General features: G+C 32.7%; 1 protein-coding gene across 4 annotated transcripts in view; it reads right to left on the reverse strand.

Annotated features, from left to right (window-relative positions):
- LOC135131364 (prolactin-releasing peptide receptor-like) overlaps window positions 1–8,229 on the reverse strand; it is a 113,121-nt gene extending 104,892 nt beyond the window's left edge. For 3 of the 4 annotated variants that reach the window (XM_064059042.1, XM_064059041.1, XM_064059043.1), the window contains exon 1: window positions 8,015–8,229. The gene's annotated coding sequence lies outside the window, so the exon portion shown is untranslated. The remainder of the gene's footprint in view (window positions 1–8,014) is intronic. The other variant, XM_064059044.1, reaches the window with a different exon arrangement.
- Between the last annotated feature and the right edge of the window lie 13,507 nt (window positions 8,230–21,736).

Here is a 21,736-nt window from a genome sequence, read left to right on the forward strand (position 1 = left end):
AAAAAACGATTAAAAAGGGTGACAACGGGAAAAAGGCCACAAAAAACGTTAAAAAAGGCTACAAGAAGCGATAAAAATATATTTATATTGAAAATGGGACCAGAAGGCGTCAAAAAACGACCAAAATAGCTCTAAAAAATTTGGTTGAACGTTGTTTCCACAGAACTTCCCTCGCTCCTAAAATACAACGAAAAATATCCAGCATTTTCCAGTTGAATTTTTCCTTTACACAATTTTATGATGACTTCATCAACATTTTTACAAGGACACGTATATCGACTGGAAGAACAGTATTGTATTCCCAAAATTTTCTGAGAAAATGGAGTGAGCCGTTCCTGATTTAATCAATCAAATAAACTGACTCATTGATTAATTTTTTTGAGTCACCTGTTTAAGCAATTCTAAAAAATATGAACGCAATGATAAATCACAAGTAAAAACTCATCACATCTTGCACATTTTGGGTAGAATTTGTTCGGTAAAATAAGCAGATATATAAATTTGGTCAACAATTTACCATGTTTACAATAGCTCTAGAACGTCTCCAAGATTTCAAAATATTCAGTTTTGCAATTCTTGATTTATTCCAGAAAATAAATTGACTCAGTGATTATTTTTTTGGGACACCCTGTATAAGCGAATCTAAAAAACATCAATGCAATGATAAGTTATAGTACCTGCTAAAATAAGAGCGATTCTGGCAAATAGCATACCCTCTAAGCAAAGAGAGTGCGGGTGGGTGGAGCTAGTACCTGTTAAGACTGATTTTGGCAAATGACATATCCTCTAAGAATAGAGAGGGTGGGTGGGCGGGGCTAGTACTTGCTTAGATAAGATTGACTTTAGCAATGACACCGTCTAAGAATATAGTGAGCGAACGGGTGGGGCTAGTACTTGCTACTATAAGACTAAACACCACTAGGAGTTGTCACTAGAATGAAGAGGGGGCGGGTGGGCGGGGCTACTGCTTGTTTATAAAAGACTCTCTAGGAAAAAGTTAAACTTAGCCCCGCCCACCCACCCGTTCTTTCATTTTTTTCTTCTGAAATAAGAAATAAATCTTGTAACAAATAGTACAACAAAAAGGTTACGATTGGCGCATTTTTTACAGCCTAGATTCTATCATTTACTTATCACTCCCACTCTGCAGAAGTACATATAATAAACCCCGCCCATCCACCCGCCTCCATTTCGGTGTTAACTTTATATAAAAAAAAGTTTTACCCCAATTGAAGAGATGAAAAAAAGAAAACTCGAAACATGTAATAAAATAGTAAATTTTGTAGAAAAATATGGATTTTGCAATTAAACTCCTCCCCTCTATTTGACAAGGAATAAAAAATTCATCAAAATCGAGACACGGGCGGGTGGGTGGGGCTTAATTATTGGCCTCTTTTTCTTAATTTATACCTATTTTCAACAAAACCAAATACCATTTGATATTTTAAGTATTTTATTATTGAAAGAAAACTATGTACTAAGAAAATCGAAGGATGAAGTGGAAAATCGGTTCCACTTTCAAAATTTGTTAAGTACTTATTCTGTAAAATCGTTTCTTATGTATCGTTAAAATTATACTTTAAGGTACATTTGGTCAAGAAGATTTCGTCTACGATTTAAAGTTAAAAAAGAACGCTGTACCTAAATATTTTAAAGCTCAAGATTTCAAATATAAAGCTCCATTTAAAATTATCAATCCAGAAAACACAATTACTGAAAAAATATCAAGATTCAAAATTCGGTATGCACTGATAAATAATTTACAAATCGAGTGTTTAGGAAAGTCCTACCAAAATTTATTGCTGCAGAAAGAAGACGCAATTTATTGTTTAAAAGAAAAAATTAACAGTTTAAATTTAAATAATTTAAAAATTAATAACACACTGTCGAAAATGTTGGTTGGTTTAGATTATTTACGTCGTAAAGACAAAGAGAAAGGGACGCTTAAAGTGTGCTTTACTACTTATTAATTACACCAATTATAGTTAAGGTGATAAGGGTAAAACTGGAAGGTTACTTAGTTCGGATGCTTAAGGCGTGTGTACCACCTCTACTTAATAATAATAATGACCAAATAAATTAAAAATAAACTCCTACAAAAATAACTAGAAAATTGATAACAAATTAAGTAGCCATTTTTCGTTTCGTCAATTTCAAATTTTTTTCAATTTTTCGATTTTTGAAATTTTGTTTTCAGTTTTCCAATTTTTGATTTTTAATTTTTCTATTATTTGCATCTTCAGTTTTGTACGATTTGCAATTTTTCGAGCTTCCAACTTCTTAATTTTTATAATTTTTCGTTTCTTCAATTTTTTACTTTTTAAGATTTTTCAACTTTTAATTTTCCAAATTCTAGAAATATTAATGTTTCGCTTTTCGTTTGTTCGAGTTTGTTTCTTCATTCGAGTTTTCAATTTTCGATTTTTCCGCTTTTGAATTTTTCCATTTTTCGTTTGTCCAGTTTTTCGATTTTAAGATTTTTCTGTTTTTAATGTGTCAATTTATTATTTTTCGGCGCTTCAATTTTTCGTTTTTTTAATAATTGGAATTTTCAATTCTACGATTTTGCATTTGTTCTTTCTAGATTTAAGATTTCCTAAATTTGTATTTTTCGATGTTTCAATTTTTTCTTTTTAGAGTTTCAATTTTTTAGTTTTACGTTTCTTCATTTTTTCGATTTTAAAATTTTTCTGTTTTTAATATCTCAATTTATTTTTCGACTTTTTTGAGTTTCAAAAACACACGAACAAAAAAGCAAAAGCAAAAAATTTAAAAAAGTTCACACAAAAAAGCGACAAGTAGATAGATAAAAAAGAGGACAAAAATCCCAAAAAAAAGACCAAGAATGGGACAGAAATATCACAAAAAACGTGCGAAATTGGAGGGGGGGAAAGACGAAAAAAGAAGCCTAAAAAGCGAGAAATGAGGACGCAAAAAGAACGACAAAAAGCACGATAAAAAATATATTGAGAGAAAACGGGACAAAAAGTACCGAATAACGACCAAAAAAGCTCTAAGAAAAGCTTCCAAAAATTCCAAGAAGGCGACAAAAAAATTACATAAAAGGGAGAAATAAGCGAAAAGGGCGATTGAAAAGAGGAACTAAACGATAAGAAACAAAGCGATAAAAATAGGGAACAAAAAACGATGAAAAAGGATGACAACAAAGCGGAAAAAAGGCCACCAGAAAATTATAAAAAAGACACAAAAAGCCGTAAAAAATATCTAATGAAAATAAGACAAAAAGGCGCCAAAAACGTCCAAAAAAGCTCAAAAATAGCTTCCAGAAAACGCAAAAAAGTCGACAAAAATGAGATACACGAATAACAAACAAAAATAACAAAAAAGCGGCAAGAAAGCCCACAGGAAAGAACGACGAAAAACGAGATAGAAAATATGTAGATAAAAAAGGGGACCAAAATGCTAGAAACAGCCAAAAATACTACAAGAAAAGCTTCCAAAAAAACGCCAAACACAACAAAGGGGACAAAAAATTACAAAAATTGAGAAAACAGGGGACAAAAAGGGCGACTACAAAGCAAAAATGATCAAAAAAGGGGGCATAAGAAGCCACAAGAAAAGGCCGCGAGGAAATCGACAAAAAAACATGAAAAAACAAACCGTTCAAAAAACTTCCAAAGAAACGTAAGAGGAATTAAAAAAAACGGAAAAAGGCTGCAAAAAAAGACCAAAAACGCCTAAAAGGCGACAAGAAAGGGGGCAAAAACATTTCAAAAAAGGGAGAAATAAGGGAAAAAGGCGATTGAAAAAGGGATACACAAATAACAAACAAATATGGCAAAAAAGCGACAAAAAATCCCACAGGAAAGAGGAACAAAAAAGCGAGTTAGAAAAATATGTAGATAAAAACGGGAACCAAAGTGCTTGAAACAGCCAAAAATGCTGCAAGCTTAAAAAAAGTCAAAAGGCGACAAAAAAAACAGACAAACTAGTAACAATAAAAAGTGCGAAATAGGAGAAAAGGCCTTAAAAAAGTGCCAAAAAACAACAAAAAATGCTCTAAAAAAGCTCCCAAAAAAACGCCAAAGACACAACAAAGGGGGCAACAAATTACAAGGATTGAGAAAACAGGGGACAAAAAGGGCAATAAAAAAGCAAAAATGATCAAAAAAGGGGACACAAGAAACCACAAAAAAGGGCCGCGAGAAAAACGACAAAAAAACATGAAAAAACAAACCCTTCAAAAAACTTCTCAAAAAAAACGTAAAAGAGGAATTTTAAAAAACGGAAAAAGACTGCAAAATCAAAAAAATAAAGATAAAAAAAGCGATAAAAATATATATAGAATGGAAATGGGATAAAAAAGTGCCAAAAATCGACCAAAATCGCAGAAAAGCTCGAAAAAAACGTCAAAAAGGCGACAAGAAAGGGGACAAAAAAATTACACAAAAGGGAGAAATAAGTGGGAAAGGCGATTGAAAAAGGGACCTAAACGATGACAAACAATGCGATAAAAACAGATATATAGATAAAAACGAAATAAAAAAGAAGGTCAAAAAACATTGCAAAAAAAGAAAACAAAAAAAACTATTTAAAAGGGCGACAACGAAAAAAAGGCTACAAAAATCGTTAAAAACGCTACAAAAAGCGGTAAAAATATATATTGAAAATCGGACAAGAAGGCTTCAAAAAACGACCAAAAAAGCTCTGAAATTGAAATTGAAATTGAAACTGAAATTGAGTTTATTGGTGCATAATACATAATACATACATGTTTTGTTTTAGAAATAACTCCCTAAAAAACACGCAAAAAAGCCAAACAGGAATCCAAAAAGGGCGATAAAAAAAAAAACGAAAAAAGAGGACAAAGAAGAGAAAAATTGGTCGAAAGTTGTTTTCCTTTACACAATTTTGTGATGACTTCATAAACATTTTTGCAAGGACACGTGTATCAACTGGAATAACAGTATTGTATTCCCAAAATTTTCTGAGAAAATGGAGTGAGCCGTTCCTGATTTAATCAATCAAATAAACTGACTCATTCGTTAATTTTTTTTTTTTAAATATGAACGCAATTATAAATCACAAGTAAAAACTCATCATATAACATTTTGGGTAGAATTTATTCGGCAAAATAAACAGATATATTTTGATTAACAATCTACCATACTTACAATAGCTTTAAAACGTCTGCAAGATTTCAAAATATTCAGTTCTGCAATGCTTGATTTAATCCAGAAAATAAATTGATTCAGTGATTAATTTTTTTGAGACACCCTGTATAAGCAAATCTAAAAAACATCAATACAATGATAAATTATACTACCTGCTAAAATAAAGGCGATTCTGACCCTCTAAGAAAAGAGAGGGCGGGTGGGTGGGGCTAGTACCTGTTAAGACTGATTTTGGCAAATCACATATTCTCTAAGAAAAGAGAGGGTGGGTGGGCGGGGCTAGTACTTGCTTAGATACGATTGACTTAAGGCAAATAATCTACTCTCTAAGAAAATAGTGGGCGAACGGGTGGGGCTAGTACTTGCTACCATAAGACTAAGCAATACTAAGAGTCACTAAAATGAAGAGGAGGTGGGTGGGTGGGCCTACTGCTTGTTTATAAAAGACTGTCTAGGAAAAAGTTAAACTTAGCCCCGCCCACCCACCCGTTCTCACATAGTTTTTCTTCTGAAATAAGAAATAAATCTTATAACAAATAGTAAAACAAAAAGGTTACGATTGGAGCTTTTTTACAGCCTAGTTTATATCAGTTACTTACCACTCCCACTCTGTAGAAGAACATATACTAAACCCCGCCCACCCACCCGCCTCCATTTCGGCGATTAATTTTATATAAAAAATGTACTACCTTACTTGGAAAGAAGACAAAAATGAAACTTAAAACATGTATAAAATAGTAAATTTTGTAAAAAAATATGAATTTGCAATTAAACTCCGCCCCTCTAACTGACAACGAATAAAAAATTAATCAAAATCGAGATAGGGGCGGGTGGGTGGGGCTTAATTATTGGCCTGTTTTTCTGAATATATACCTATTTTCAACAACACCAAATACCATTTGATATTTTAAGTATTTTATTATTGAAAGAAGACTGTATGTCTAAGAAAATCGAAGGACAAATCCCACCCACCCGCCCCATCTCGATTGTGATTAATCTTTTTATTCGTCCTGAGGCGGAGAGCGAAGATAAAACAATCACCCCTTTTTTTGGAAAGAAAGTTTAAGGCGTCCAAATTGGAAAATCGGTTCCACTTTCAAAATTTGGAAAATCGTTTCTTATGTATTTTTAAAATTATACTTTAAGGTACATTTTGATCAAGAAGATTTCGTCTACAATTTAAAGTTAAAAGAGAACGCTGTACCTAAATATTTTAAAGCTCAAGATTTCAAATATAAAGCTCCATTTATAATTATCAATCCAGAAAATACAATTACTGAAAAAATATCAAGATTCAAAATTCAGTATCCACTGATAAACAATTTACAAATCGAGTGGTTAGGAAAGTCATACCAAAATTTATTGCTGCGGAAAGAAGACGAAATTTATTGTTTAAAAGAAAAAAATAACAGTTTAAAATTAAATAACTTAAAAATTAATAACAAACTGTCGAAAATGTTGGTTGGTTTAGATTATTCACGTTTCTATTTTATATTTTCCTTATTTTTTGCCTATAAAAGAAGCTTCGGGAGCCTCCAGTTCTGCAGTTCCAAGTTAAACTGTAAAGTTACGGGATGTCTGTGGCAAAAAATTAAGGCGGATTCACAAACCACAAGTACAGGAGAGTATGTTACTTTATGAAACTTAAACAGTTCAGGTAAATTTGCGATTTATGTATATGAAACTGTACAGAGTTGCTTTTCTAAACATCAAATTAGCGAAAGATTTAGTAAAATTGTCACCATCTAAAATTCCACCACTTTTGCCATTCCGCGGAAAAATCCACCCTCTCCGTCCACGTTTGTTTCACTATTCTACGTGTTCAGCTTGTTTTATTAAAAAGCCTCGTCGAGCCATAGCCCGAGCAAATACATATAAAATTTTACGTCCGAGACAATGTTCCTTTATTATGCGTCTCCACTCACCCTCCGCGTTCTTTTTTCGTGATAAATTTAATAATGTTTTGACGTGCACACACCACCGACACATTAGACACATAAAGCAAATCAAAGAAAGTGTCTTTCAAGTAATACAATTTATTCGAAAGCTCCTTAAATGACACCTCTCGAGCGCAAGAAAAAGGAAAAACATATTTAAAGTATATCCTCCAGGTAGGAAGTGCTCGGGAGGGATTTTTTTCCAATTGCTTTGGACCGAATTTATGCATTAAAGGAAACGCGCCGATTAAGGTGTAACCAAGATTGCGGGGAGTATTTTTCACGTTTTGTATATCTTGAAAATTGAGTCTAAAGAAAGTGGAGGTTTGTGGGTGGAACATGACGTTTTGGTTCGCTGATCAAATGTTTGCTTTTAATAATCCTGACATGTCTTTTATGGGGGGTGGAAAGACGCGGTTTGAAAGGGTGTCTGTGTTTTTTTAACCATGAACATGATGTGCGCGGTTTACGTACCACTTAATAAATATAACATAGACAAATTATTAATAAAACATTTATTGAATTTCGGCGTAGCAACAGCCTTAAGAACAAATTTCGGGGCAAAACGCATTAAGTTATGATCGTTATTTTTGATTTTTGAGTTGTGACAAGATAAAAAAATTCCAGTTTTCTTGTGCGTCATTTTACAGTCTTATTTGAAAATGTGGCAACCTGATGAAGGTATCTACAACGAAACGCGTCGCCGTGTTTTACAAATAACTGATTTTGGAACCAATTTCGCTTTCCCCTACGCTTTCGGCATTATATATAGTAATAAGCGACGATAAACATTATCAGGGGATATTTTTACACTTCGAACATAATTATTTCGATTATAAGCCATGATAATAATTAATAATGATAATTAACGTGTCATTCGGTCCCACCCCAAATTTTAAAACTCTGCACCCCACTAATCCCCCAACAAATAAAATAATTTACCAATTCGCCGTTACGAGAACTTGCCCAAAATTCGGTCACACCGCCACCTCGACCATCTCTTCCCAGAATCGCCGTCCCTGCGTGTTTCAGTGGCGCTCTCCCATTCAACCCTTCCAAAACAAAACGGAACAGAAAAAAAAAGCAACCCTTTCAGCCAGGAATGGCACCGACGACGTCTGTGGTATCTAAGGGACGCAGCGTCCTGCTGGCGTGACGCGTCGCGACGAACTGAAGGCGCGAGCACGAGCGTCGCGATGCCCACGCAGAGGCGGCGACAGAGATGCTGGGGAGAGAAGGAAAGATGCAATTATCGGTTCCGGTTGTGCGTTATAATTTACGACATAATCGGACGATTTGCATTTTTATGTCTGGGTTGGGAGAGTGGAGGATGTGTGAGGGTTTTCGGCGGGAGGATGGGTGATTAATGGGAGGCATTGCGTCGAAAAGAGACACTCCATTTGTCTCGTATTGCTGGGGTCAGCTTTTTCGAAAGGGAGGCGATTTGCATGCTTAATTTGACATTTTTGGCACTTTTGTTGTGATCAGAGTGGGATATGGTTGGAAGCTGGCGAAATGTGTGCAAGTCCGGCGGGACATGAATTCTAAATATGCTGAATTTTAAAGAATGAGGGGTGAAGGCAAGCTCGTGGCGGTTTCCAGACTTTTGGTATTTATCTTGAGTGGTATTCATAGATACAGACGTCCTATATTCGTCCAGCTTTTGAAGGAACGGGAATTCTATAGAGAGTGAAAGGGCAAAATGTCGAATCTCAGAGAAATTATCTATCAGGGACCCTTGGAAACGTTTCATGTAATGAAGACAGGTAATTTCGAGGAGATCCGCATTTTCCTTCATTCGGTCTATTCATTTATTTTTTCACTTAAAGGAAATTTAATAAGTTTGTAAAAAATACGTGACGCAATCTTTCAATAACATTAGAATGAATAAAATTGCAAAAAGCGCAACAATTAAATGATGTATTTTTCGTTTTAATCTGCAACATCTTCTCTTACGAAATTTTCTAAATTAGATTTTTATCAAGTGTTGAGTTACGTAAATTGGAATCTCGTTGATTCAGATCTAGATATGAATAATAAGTTTTGGAAGCTTTTAAACACTCTACTCCATTTCTTTAATTTATGTTTTCCGTTACAAAAAATGGCTTTTAAATATAATAATTCTAAAAGCCTTCGGAAGAGAAAATTGAGTACTCATCAATTAGATGAAATGCGAGAATGCTTGGGTTTTCTAAAGGACATTTATGAAATCCGCAGTCTCCACAGTTAAGATGATGTATAAGGATTATAAAGGACGTTGTAATACCGCAATAAAATTCCAGAATTAGAAATGTCATAAATTCAAGTAAAAAATTTATTGTAGCTCCAGTAGTATGAGCAGTAGCACCATCCTGTTGAAAGAAAGCATAACTAACTGAAAATTAGTTAAATTTCATATCGGTACAATTACGAGTATGTTTCCTGAAAACATCATTTACCATTTTGTTAAAATTTAAGTTTTTAATAAAATGTAAAACACCAAGTACCTCGAAGATTATTTCAACTTCTGCAAAAATAAAACACTAGGGGTCCTAAGATTCTTTAAACTTCTTGGAAAATAAAACACTAGATGCCCTAGAGATACTTTCAACTTCTTCAAAAAATAAAACAATACGAACCACCAAGATTCTTTTATTTTTTAAAATATGAAACATCAGGTACCTCGAAGATTATTTCAACTTCTTCAAAAACTAAAACATTAGGAATAATCCTCAAGATAATTTCAGCTTCTTCAAAAAATAAAACACCAGCGACCCCCAAGATTCTTTCTTCAAAATTAAAACACCAGGTACTTAAAAAGACTATTTCAAAGTCTGCAAAAATAAAACACTCGGAACTTCAAAGAACTTTTCAATTACTTAAAAAAGTAAAACACTAGAAATCCCCGAGGTTTTTTTTGTTTCTTCAAAAAGTAAAACACCAGGAGCCTCCTAGATTCCTTCTTCAAAAATAAAACACTAAGGGATCTAAGATTCCTTAAATATTTTGAAAAATAAAACATTATGTGCCTCCGAAATACTTTCAACTTCTTCAAAAAGTGAAATATAAAACACCAAGTACTTGGAAGATTATTTCAACTTTTTCAAAAAATAAAACACTAGGAATTCACGAGGTTTTTTTGTTTCTTTTGTTTGTTGCGACAAGTAAAACATTAGGAACCTCAAGATTCTTTCTTCAAAAATAAAACACTAGGGGTCCTAAGATTCCTTAACTTCTCAAAAAATAAAACACCAGGTGCCCCTGAGATAGTTTCAACCTCTTCGAAAAATAAAACAATACAAACGCCCAAGATTCCTTTAATTTCTTTAAAATATAAAACACCAACTACCTCGAAGATTCCTTCAACTTCTTCAAAAACTAAAACGCTAGGGACCCCCAGGTTTTTTCAACTTCTCCAAAAAAATAAAACACTCGGAATCCCAGAGGTTCTTTTTATTTCGTCAAAAAGTAAAACACGAGAAACCCCCAAGATTCTTTCTTGAAAAATAAAACACTAGGTGCTATCTAGATATTTCAACTTCTTCAAAAAATAAAACAATACGAACACTCAAGATTTCTTTAATTTCTAATATAATATAAAAATTAATATAAAACACCTAGTACTTCGAAGATTCCTTCAACTTCTTCAAAGACTAAAACAGGAAGGACCTCCAAGATTATTGCAACTTCTTCAAAAAATAAATCAATACAAACCACCAAGATTCCTTTAATTTCTTTAAAATATAAAACACCAAGTACCTATAAGTTCCTTCAATTTCTTCAAAAATTAAAGCACTAGGGACCCCAAGATAATTTCAACTCCTCCAAAAAATTAAACAACCGAGACCCCCGAAATTTTTTCTTGAAAACTAAAACACTACGTACCTCCAAGATTATTTCAACTTCTCCAAAATATAAAACACCAGGGACCCCAAAATTCTTTCTTCAAAAATAAAACACTAGATGTCCCTGAGATCCTTTCAATTTCTTCAAAAAACATAATAATATGAGCCCCCAAGTTTCTTTTAATTTTTTTTTTTTTTAATATAAAACACCAATTAATTTCAAGATTCTTTCAACTTCTTCAAAAACTAAAACATTAGAGACTCCCAAGATTATTTCTACTTTTCCAAAAAATAAAACACCGTTGACCCCCGACATTCGTTCTTCAAAATTAAGACACTAAGTACCTCCAAGATTTTTTCAACTTCTGCAAAAATAAAACACTAGGAACTTCCAAGATTCTTTCAACTTTTTCAAAAAATGAAACACTAGGAATCTCCGAGGTTCTTTTTGTTTCTTCAAAAATAAAGCACTAGGAGTCCTAAGGTTCCTTAAACTTCGTGAAAATAAAACAATAGGTGCACCCGAGATACTTTCAACTTCTTCAAAAAATAAAACAGTACAACTTCCAAGATTCCCTTAATTTCTCTAAAATATAAAATACCAATTACATCGAAGATTCTTTCAACTTTTGCAAAAATAAAACACTAGAAATCCAGAGATTCCTTTTGTTTCTTCAAAAAGTTAAACACCAGGAACCCAGAAGATTCTTTCTTCAAAAATAAAACACTAGGTGCCCCTGAGATCCTTTCAACTTCTTCAAAAAATATAATAATACGAGCCCCCAAATTTCCTTTAATTTTTTTTTTTAATATAAAACACCAATTAATTCCAAGATTCTTTCAACTTCTTCAAAAACTAAAACATTAAGGATTCCCAAGATTATTTCTACTTCTCCAAAAAATAAAACACCATTGACCCCGGACATCCTTTCTTCAAAATTAAGACACTAAGTACCTCCAAGATTCTTTCAACTTCTGCAAAAATAAAACACTAGGAACTTCCAAGATTCTTTCAACTTCTTCAAAAAATCAAACACTAGGAATTTCCGAGGTTCCTTTTGTTTCTTTAAAAATAGAACACTAGGGGTCCTAAGATTCCTTAAACTTCTTGAAAAATAAAACACTAGATGCTCCCGAGATACTTTCAACTTCCTCAAAAAATAAAACAGTACAACTTCCACGATTCCTTTAATTTCTCTAAAATATAAAACACCAATTACATCAAAGATTCTTTCAACTCCTTCAAAAACTAAAATACCAGGGACCTCCAAGGTCTCTTCTTCAAAATTAAAACACTAGGTATCTCCAAGACTATTTGAGCTTTTGCAAAAATAAAACACTAGGAACTTCCAAGATTATTTCAATTTCTCCAAAAAATAAAACACCCTGAATCCCAAAATTCTTTCTTCAAAACTGAAACACTAGCTACCTCCAAGAGTATTTCAACTTCTGCAACAACAAAATACTTGGAATTTCCAAAAATCCTTCAAATTCTTCAAAAAATAAAACACTAGGAATCCTCGACGTTCTTTTTTGTTTCTTCAAAAAGTAAAACACCAGGAACCTCCAAGATTTTTTCTTCAAAAATAAAGCACTGGAAATCTTTAGATGTCTTAAACCTCTTCAAAAATAAAATACTAGGTGCCCCTGAGATGCTTTCAACTTCTTCAAAAAATAAAACAAGACGGACCTCCAAAATTCCTTGAATTTCTTTAAAATATAAAACACCAAGTACCTCGAATATTCTTTCAACTTCTACAAAAGTTAGAACACAAGGAACTCCCAAAATTATTTCAACTTCTGCAAAAAATAAAACACCATTGACCACCTATATTCTTTCTTCAAAAGTAAAACACTAGGAACTCCCAAGGTTCTTTCAACTTCTTCAAAAAATAAACACTAGGAATCCTCGAGGTTATTATTATTTATTCAAAAGGTAAAACACCAAGAACCCACAAAAGTCTAAGATTCCTTAAACATCTTGAAAAATAAAACACAAGGTGCCCCCGAGATACTTTCAACTTCTTCAAAAAATAAAACAACACGAACCCCCAAGATTCCTTTAATATCTTTAAAATATAAAACACCAAGTACCTCGATAATTCTTTGAACTTCGTCATAAACTAAAACACTAGGGGCCCCCAAGATTATTTCAACTTCTGCAAAAATTAAACACCAAGAACCCCCAAGATTCTTTTTCAAAAATAAACCACTAGGAGTCTAAGATTCCTAAACGTCTTGAAAAATTAAACACAAGGTCCCCCGAGATACTTTCAACTTTTTAAAAAAATAAAACATCACGAATCACCAAGACCCCTTTAATTTCTTTAAAATATAAAACACCAAGTACTTCGAAGAATCCTTCAATTAATACAAAAATAAAACACAAAGAGGCCTTAAACTTCTTGAAAAATAAAACTCCACGAGCCTCCGAGATACTTTCAACTACTTCAAAAAATAAAGCAATATGAACTCCCAAGATTCCTTTAATATCTTTAAAATATAAAACACCAAGTACCTCGAAGATTTTTTCAACTTCTTCAAAAACTAATACACTAGGGACCCCCCCCGAGATTATTTCAACTTCTCCAAAAAATAAAACATAAGAAACTCCTAAGATTTTTTCAACTTCTTCAAAAACATAAAACAGTAGGAATCCCCGAGTTCTTACTGCTTCTTCATAAAGTAAAGCACCAGGAACCTTCAAGATTCTTTCTTCAAAATTAAAACACTAGGGGCCCTAAGATCCCTTAAACTTGTTGAAAAATAAATCTCCACGGGCCTCCGAGATATTTTCAACTTCTTCAAAAAATAAAACAATATAAACCCCCAAGATTCCATTAATACCTTTAAAATATGAAACACCAAGTACCTCAAAGACTTTTTCAACTTCTTCAAAAACTAATACACTGGGGACCCCCAGGTTTATTTCAACTTCTCTAAAAAATAAAACACCAGGGACCCCAAAGATTCTTTCTTTAAAACTAAAACACTACGTATCTCCAAAATTATTTCAATTTCTTCAAAAAATAAAACACTAGGAATCCCAGAGGTTCTTTTTGTTCCTTTAAAAAGTAAAACACCCAGAAGCCTCAAGTTCTTTCTTCAAAATTGAAACACCAGGAACCTCCAAGATTTTTTCTACAAAAATAAAACACTGGAAATTTTTAGGTTTCTTAAAATTCTTGAAAAATAAAAAAATAAAATACTAGGTGTCCCGGAGATACTTTCAACTTCTTCAAAAATAAAACAATACGAACCCCCAAGATTCCTTCAATTTCTTTAAAATATAAAACACCAAGGACCTCGAATATTCTCCCAATTTCTACAAAAACTAAAACACTAAGGACCCCCAAGATTATTTCGACTTGTCCAAAAAATAAGACACCACTGACCACCGATATTCTTTCTTCAAAAATAAAACACTACGTACCTCCAAGATTATTTCAACTACTGCAAAAATAAAACATTGGGATCTCCCAAGATTCTTTCAACTTCTTCAAAAAATAAAACACTAGGAATCCCCGAGGTTCTTTTTGTTTCTTCAAAAAGTAAAACACCTGGAATGCCCAAGATTCAAGAAACCCGTAAGATTTTTCTTCAAAAATAAAACACTAGGGGTCCTAAAATGCCTTAAACTTCTTGGAAGATAAAACACTAGGTGCCTCCGAGATACTTTCAACTTCTTCAACAAATAAATCACTAGGTGCCCCCGGGATACTTTCAACTTCTTCGAAAAATAAGACAATACGAACCCCTGAAGATTCCTATCATTTCTTTAAAATATGTGCCTCGAAGATCCTTTCAACTTCTCCAAAATACAAAACACCAGGAACCTCCAAGATTCTTTCTTCAAAATTTCAACTTCTGCATAAAATAAAACACTAGGAACTTTCAAGTTTCTTTCAACTGCTTCGAAAAATAAAACACTAGGAAATCCCCAGGTCCTTTTTATTTCTTTAAGAAGTATAACACCAGGCACCTCAAAATTCTTTCTTGAAAAATAAAACACCAGGCACCTCAAGATTCTTTCTTCACAAATAAAACACTAGGGATCCTAAAATTCCTTAAATATCTTGAAAAATAAAACACAAAGTGCCCCCGAGATACTTTCAATTTCTTCAAAAAATAGAGAAATACAAACCTACAAGATTCTTGTACCTTGAAGGTTCTTGCAACTTCTTCAAAAACTTAAACACCAGGGACCCCCAAGATTAATTCAACTTCTCCCAAAAATAAAATACCAGGAAACCCCAAGATAAATTTTTCAAAATTAAAACACTAGGTACCTCCAAGATTACTTCAACTTCTGCAAAAATAAAACACTAGGAATCCCCGAGGTTATTTCTATTTCTTCAAAAATTATAACACTAGGAATCTTCAGGACTCTTTCTTCAAAAATAAAACACTAGGCGTCCTAAGATCCCTAAAAACTTCTTCAAGATTCCTTTATTTTTTTTAAGATATAGATCACCAAGTACATCGAAGATTCTTTCAAATTCTCCAAAAAATAAAACACTGGGGACCACCAAGATTATTTCAAGTTCCCCAAAAAATAAAACACTAGGAACTCCCAAGATTCTTTCAACTTCTTCAAAAAATTAAACACTAGGAATCCCCGGGTTCTCTTTGTTTGTTCAAAAATTAAAACACCAAGAACCTCCGAGATTCCTTCTTCAAAAATAAAACACTATGGTTCCTAAGATTCCCTAAAGTTCTTAAAAAAATAAAACGATGCAACTCCCAAGATTCCTTCAATTTTTTTTTTAATATAGAACACCAAGTACCTCGAAGATACCTTCAACTTCTTCAAAAACTGGACCACTAGAGACCCCCAAGACTATTTTAAGTTCTCCAAAAAATAAAACACGGGGGATCAAGATTCTTTCTTCAAAACTGAAACACTAGGCACTTCCAAGATTATTTCAATTTCTGCAAAAATAAAACACTAGGAACTCCCAAGATTCTTTCTAATTCTTCAAAAAAATAAAACACTAGGGATCCTAAGATTCCTTAAATATCTTGAAAAATAAAACACTATGTGCCCCCGAGATATTTTCAATTTTTTAAAAAAGTAGAGAAATACAAACCTCCAAGATTCTTGTAATTTCTCCAAAACATAAAACACCAAGTACTTTGAAGGTTCTTTCAACTTCTTCAAAACTTAAACACCAGGGACCCCCAAGGTTATTTCAAGTTCTCCAAAAAATAAAACACCAGAGAACCCCAAGATACATTTTTCAAAATTAAAACACTAGCTAACGCCAATATTATTTCAACTTCTGCAAAAATAAAGCACTAAAAATCCGCGAGGTTACTTCTTTTTCTTCAAAAATTAAAACACCGGGAATCTTCAAGACTCTTTCTTCAAAAATAAAACACTAGGCGTCCTAAGATCCCTTAAACTTCTTCAAGATTCCTTTAATTTTTTTAAGATATAGAACACCAAGTACATCGAAGATTCCTTCAACTTCTCCAAAAACTAAAACACTAGAGACCACCAAGATTATTTTAAGTTCCCCAAAAAATAAAACACCAGGGGTCTCCAAGATTCTTTCTACAAAACTAAAAAACACCAGGCACCTCCAAGCTTATTTCAGCTTCTGCAAAAATAAAACACTAGGAACTCCCAACATTATTTCAACTTCTTCAAAAAATAAAACACTAGGAATCCCCGAGGTTATTTTTGTTTGTTCAAAAATTAAAACACCAAGAACCTCCGAGAATCGTTCTTCCAAAATAAAACACTAAGGGTCCTAAGATTCCTTAAACTTCTAAAAAACAAGGCAACGCCCAAGGTTCCTTAATTTTTTTTAAATATAAAACACCAAGTACCTGGAAGATACCTTCAACTTCTTTAAAAATTGGAACACCAGAGTCCCCCAAGACTATTTTAAGTTCTCTAAAAAATAAAACACCAGGGACCAAGATTTTTTCTTCAAAAAATAAAACACTAGGCTTCCTAAGACCCCTTAAACTTCTTCAAGATTCCTTTAATTTTTTTAAGATATAGAACACCAAGTACATCGAAGATTCCTTCAACTTCTCCAAAAACTAAAACACTAGAGACCACCAAGATTATTTTAAGTTCCCCAAAAAATAAAACACCAGGGGTCTCCAAGATTCTTTCTACAAAACTAAAAAACACCAGGCACCTCCAAGCTTATTTCAGCTTCTGCAAAAATAAAACACTAGGAACTCCCAACATTATTTCAACTTCTTCAAAAAATAAAACACTAGGAATCCCCGAGGTTATTTTTGTTTGTTCAAAAATTAAAACACCAAGAACCTCCGAGAATCGTTCTTCCAAAATAAAACACTAGGGGTCCTAAGATTCCTTAAACTTCTTCAAAAAATAAAACAATGCAACCCCTAAGATTCCTTTAATTTTTTTTTTTATATAAAACACCAAGTACCTCGAAGATTTCTTCAAGTTCTTCAAAAACTGGAACACTAGAGACCCCCAAGACTATTTTAAGTTCTCTAAAAAATAAAACACCAGGGACCAAGATTCTTTCAACTTCTTCAAAAAATGAAACACAAAGAATCCCCGAGGTTATTTTCTTTTTTCAAAAATTAAAACACTAGGGGTGATACAATTCTTTAAACTTATATAAAAAATAAAACAATACAACCCCCAAGATTCCTTTAATTGTTTTTTAATATAAAGCACCAAGTACCTCGAAGATTCCTTCAACTTCTTCAAAAACTGAAACACTAGAGACCCCCAAGACTATTTTAAGTTCTTCAAAAAATAGAACACCAGAGATCATTTCAAATTTTTCAAAAAATAAATATCAGGAGCCCCTAAGATTCTTCCAACTTGTTCAACAATTAAATACTACGGGTTGCTTAGATTGTTCGAATAAAAACGAACACATGGTGGATCTAAGTTTATTTCAATAATTTCAAAACATTACAGCCCCCAAGATTCTTTTAATTTAAATAAATTATATATAAAATAAAAAATAAAACACTTCGAACCCCTGAGGTTCAATGCAGGTTCGAAGCGAACATTCCAAGCCAGAATCACGTTGTTCATTTAAAACAAATAAACGTCTACACACAAAGCGTTCTAAATCGGAATTTCCCCACTGCTTTTTCATAAGGTAAGCCCTCTAATTCTTTTATTGGTTGTAATTATTTCCTCGTCCTCACTGCCATGTTGATTATACATTTTCATTTACATCAAAAAAAGGAAAAAGAAAACCGATCTTTACAACCAAATTGCTTTTTAATAAGCGCTTTATAAAAAAAAATCCGCAGGCCTCGGAAATGCTAAAGAATTGTTATGAAACTCGCAGTAAACACATGATTCGTTTCCCTACTAAATACTAAAAAAATTAAAGCAGGAAGTTCAGTAGTAGGTGGATTTTCCGCCAGTTCTTGTATATTTTGCGAAAGCACAAATTTAACTTTGACGAAAAAAGCACTTTTGTTATTTTTATAATGCTAATTTGTTTTCGCAGTAAGAAATATATTCTTTACATTTATTACTTTCACAGCCTAACACGTCTCGGCAATAACTCGAAACCCGATTTTCTGCGTCTTTGCGACGAGTTTCCTTGTGCGCTTTTAACGTACATTAAAAGGAAAATCTCTTTGGAAAAAAATGCGTTCCTAAGACCTGGATACGGCTTGAAAAATTGGCCGCATTAATTCAGTGAGGACACGTATGTTAATTCGGACACGTGCAGTGTAACAGTAATAAGAAAACATTTGTCATTGTATGACATGCTAAATCCTTTAAAGGATGTCTCGTCTACCTTTTTTTAAGTTCTTGGGTTTTCGTCGTGTCGTAGTTACTAGTTAACGTAACTTCAAAATATCGAGTTATCACTCAGATTCCTCAAGTCGTGATCGATTCGCCTCGACTCTGCGTTACACGTTAACCCGTAAAAGATACCTCAAATTACATTCGACATACGAGCAACGACTACTAATGAGCGATTATTACCCTATCGAACGATATTTCGGGAGCACCTAAGGCTAATGACGAATTGAGATTTCGACATCGTTGGCATACATAACAACCCTAATTATCGTCATGCTGATGATGGTACATCGATACGCCAGCCCCAAACGAACGTCAGAATCTGTCGAATATAAAATCAAAACTGCACCCACGACGTTCCGACAAACAATATGGTCATAATTGTGTGTAATTTTGCCGTAATAGCGCGATAGCGTAAACAATAAGTGTAAACTTTGTTTTTCCGTTCTGGGAATCGATGGAAACTTGGCACGTTTATGCACGCCTGAGCTGATAAGTAAGTACACATAAATTCTAGCCAGTTCTTGTGGAGCGAAAGTAAATGTATGGGAATAGTTTTTTCTGCCTATTTTCTTCTAAAATCTGAATTTTCCTACTCCTGAGCACGTGTTTGGTGCGAAGGTCACATTTAATATTTGTGATAATATAAAAAAAGATAATTCAAACCGAGACTGCGTACACAAATTTTATTTATCATCTAGTGTTTTGTGCCATTTTTAAAAATGCCCAAGAATGGATGAAAAACAAAGATGTTTTTCAAATAGAGAACGGCGAATTATTCTGTGAAGCCTGTGGGAAAATTGTAAGTATAAATTATTAATGTTGCACAATTCAAATGGGAAAACTAGTTGTGAAATGAATTCCATAAATTTGCATAATAATATATGAGTTTTTGAACAATAAATAAATAAAATGTGTTGTTGTTGATTTTATGCCAAAAGAACTGCGATGGTTTTCAACATGAAAATACTGGCATGCACAAAACAAATTTTACTAAAGTTACCAGGGAAAATTTAATTTCCTCATTTGATAGTGGAAACTGTAAGAAAAATTGTGATTGTAAGATTTGGAACATCCTAATTTTTGCTATTTTATTTATTTAGTTATTTTACATTGTATTAGACCTTTATATTTTTGGATATTGATTTTTCGGCTTTCCAATTTCTCGTTTTTCCGATTTTTTGACTTTTCAGCTTTTCGATTTTCCAATTTCTCAATTTTTCGACTTTTCAATTTTTCAATATTTCGAGTTGTCAATTTTCCATTTCCCGAATTTTCGATTCGAAGTTCCGATTTTTCCAGTTCTTGATTTTTCGATCTTACTATTTTTCAATGTTTTGGTGTTTTCGATTTTGCAATTTTCAAATATTTTAACTTCCCGATTTTTCGACTTCTCGATATCTCGATTTTTGATATATCGAATTTTCGATTTTTGGGTTTTCGATTTTTCGACTTAAATTTTTCAATCTCTGGATTTTGGTGTTTACTATTTTCGACTTTACCGTTGTCAAATATTTCAATTTCTCGATTTTTCGAGTTTTCGATATTTGGATATTTCGACTTTTCGTTATTTCAATTTTTCGACTTTCCGATTTTTCATATCCCAATTTTTGGCATTGTGGATTCTTTGCAATTTTCAGATATTATTATAACTTTTCTATTTTTCGACTTAAAATTTCCAATTTCCTGATTTTTGGTGTTTTCTATTTTCAGTTTTTCATTTATCAAATATTTCAACGTCTTCATTTTTCGACTTTTCAATGTTTGGATTGTTCGACTTTTTCAATTTTGGATTATTCGATTTTTCGATTTCTCAATTCTCCAAATTTTCCATTTCTCGATTTTAAGACTTCGATTTTTGATTTCGCTTTTTCAACTTTCCGATATTTCGATTTTTGGATTTGTCCACTTCGATTTTTCGTTATTTCAATTCTTCGATTTTCCGATTTTACATCTTCACAACTTTTCGATTTTTTGATTTTTCAACTTTTCGATGTCGGTTTTGAGTTTTTAAGTTTTCAATTTTTCAAAATTTCGCATACTACATTCTTCGATTTTTCAATTTTTCGAGTTCTAGATTTTTGTAGATATGTATTTAAATTTCATGATTTTTAGATTATTCTATATCCCGATTTTCAGAGTTTTTCGAATTTTCAATTACTCGAATTTTCGATCGAAATTCCGATTTTTCCAATTCCCGATTTCTTGATTTTTCGTTACAATTTTTGGTGTTTTCAGTTTTCAAATGTTTCAGTTACTCGATTTTTCGACTTTTCAATTTCTCGATTCCGTAAATTTTGCATTCGATTTTACGACTTTTCAAATTTTGACTCCTCGAATTTTTGGATAAATCGATTTTTCGTTACTTAAATATGTCGACTTTCCGATTTTTCAATATCTCGGTTTTGGAATTTTGGATTCTTCGACCTTTCGATTTTTGTTGATTTCGAGTTTGCAATTTTCAAGTATTTTAACTCCTCGATATCTCGATTTCTGATATATCGAATTTTCGATTTTTGGGTTTTACGATTTTTTGACCTCAATTTTTCAATCTCTCGATTTTTGGTGTTTTCTATTTTCGACTTTACCGTTGTCAAATATTTCAATTTCTCGATTTTTCGACTTTTCGATATTTGGATATTTCGACTTTTCGATTTTACGATTTTCCAATTTCTCCATTTTTCGATTTTTCGAATATTCGACTTTTCCACTTTTCGATTTTTCAATTTTTCGAGTCGTCGGTTTTGCTAGATATTTCAATTTCTTAATTTTTAGATTAGTCGATATCTTAATTTTCCGAGTTTTCGAATTTTCAATTTCCCGAATTTTCGATTCAAAGTTACCGTTTTCGGTGTTTAAATTTTTCAGTTTTCAAATACATATTTCAATTTCTGGATTTTTCGATATCTCGATTTTTGACATTTCAACTTTTTTCAGTTCTCGTTTCTTGATTTAGGACTTCGATTTTTGGTGCTTTCTATTTTCTATTTTATGATTTTCAAATATTTGAATTTCTCGATTTTTCAATTGTTCAACTTTTCGATTTCTGAATTTTTCAATTTCTCG

This window comes from Zophobas morio, unplaced genomic scaffold, assembly GCF_036711695.1.
Source record: "Zophobas morio isolate AGI-343-1 ecotype UQ-CSIRO unplaced genomic scaffold, CSIRO_AGI_Zmor_V1 ptg000020l, whole genome shotgun sequence".
Taxonomy (NCBI): Eukaryota; Metazoa; Arthropoda; class Insecta; order Coleoptera; family Tenebrionidae; genus Zophobas; species Zophobas morio.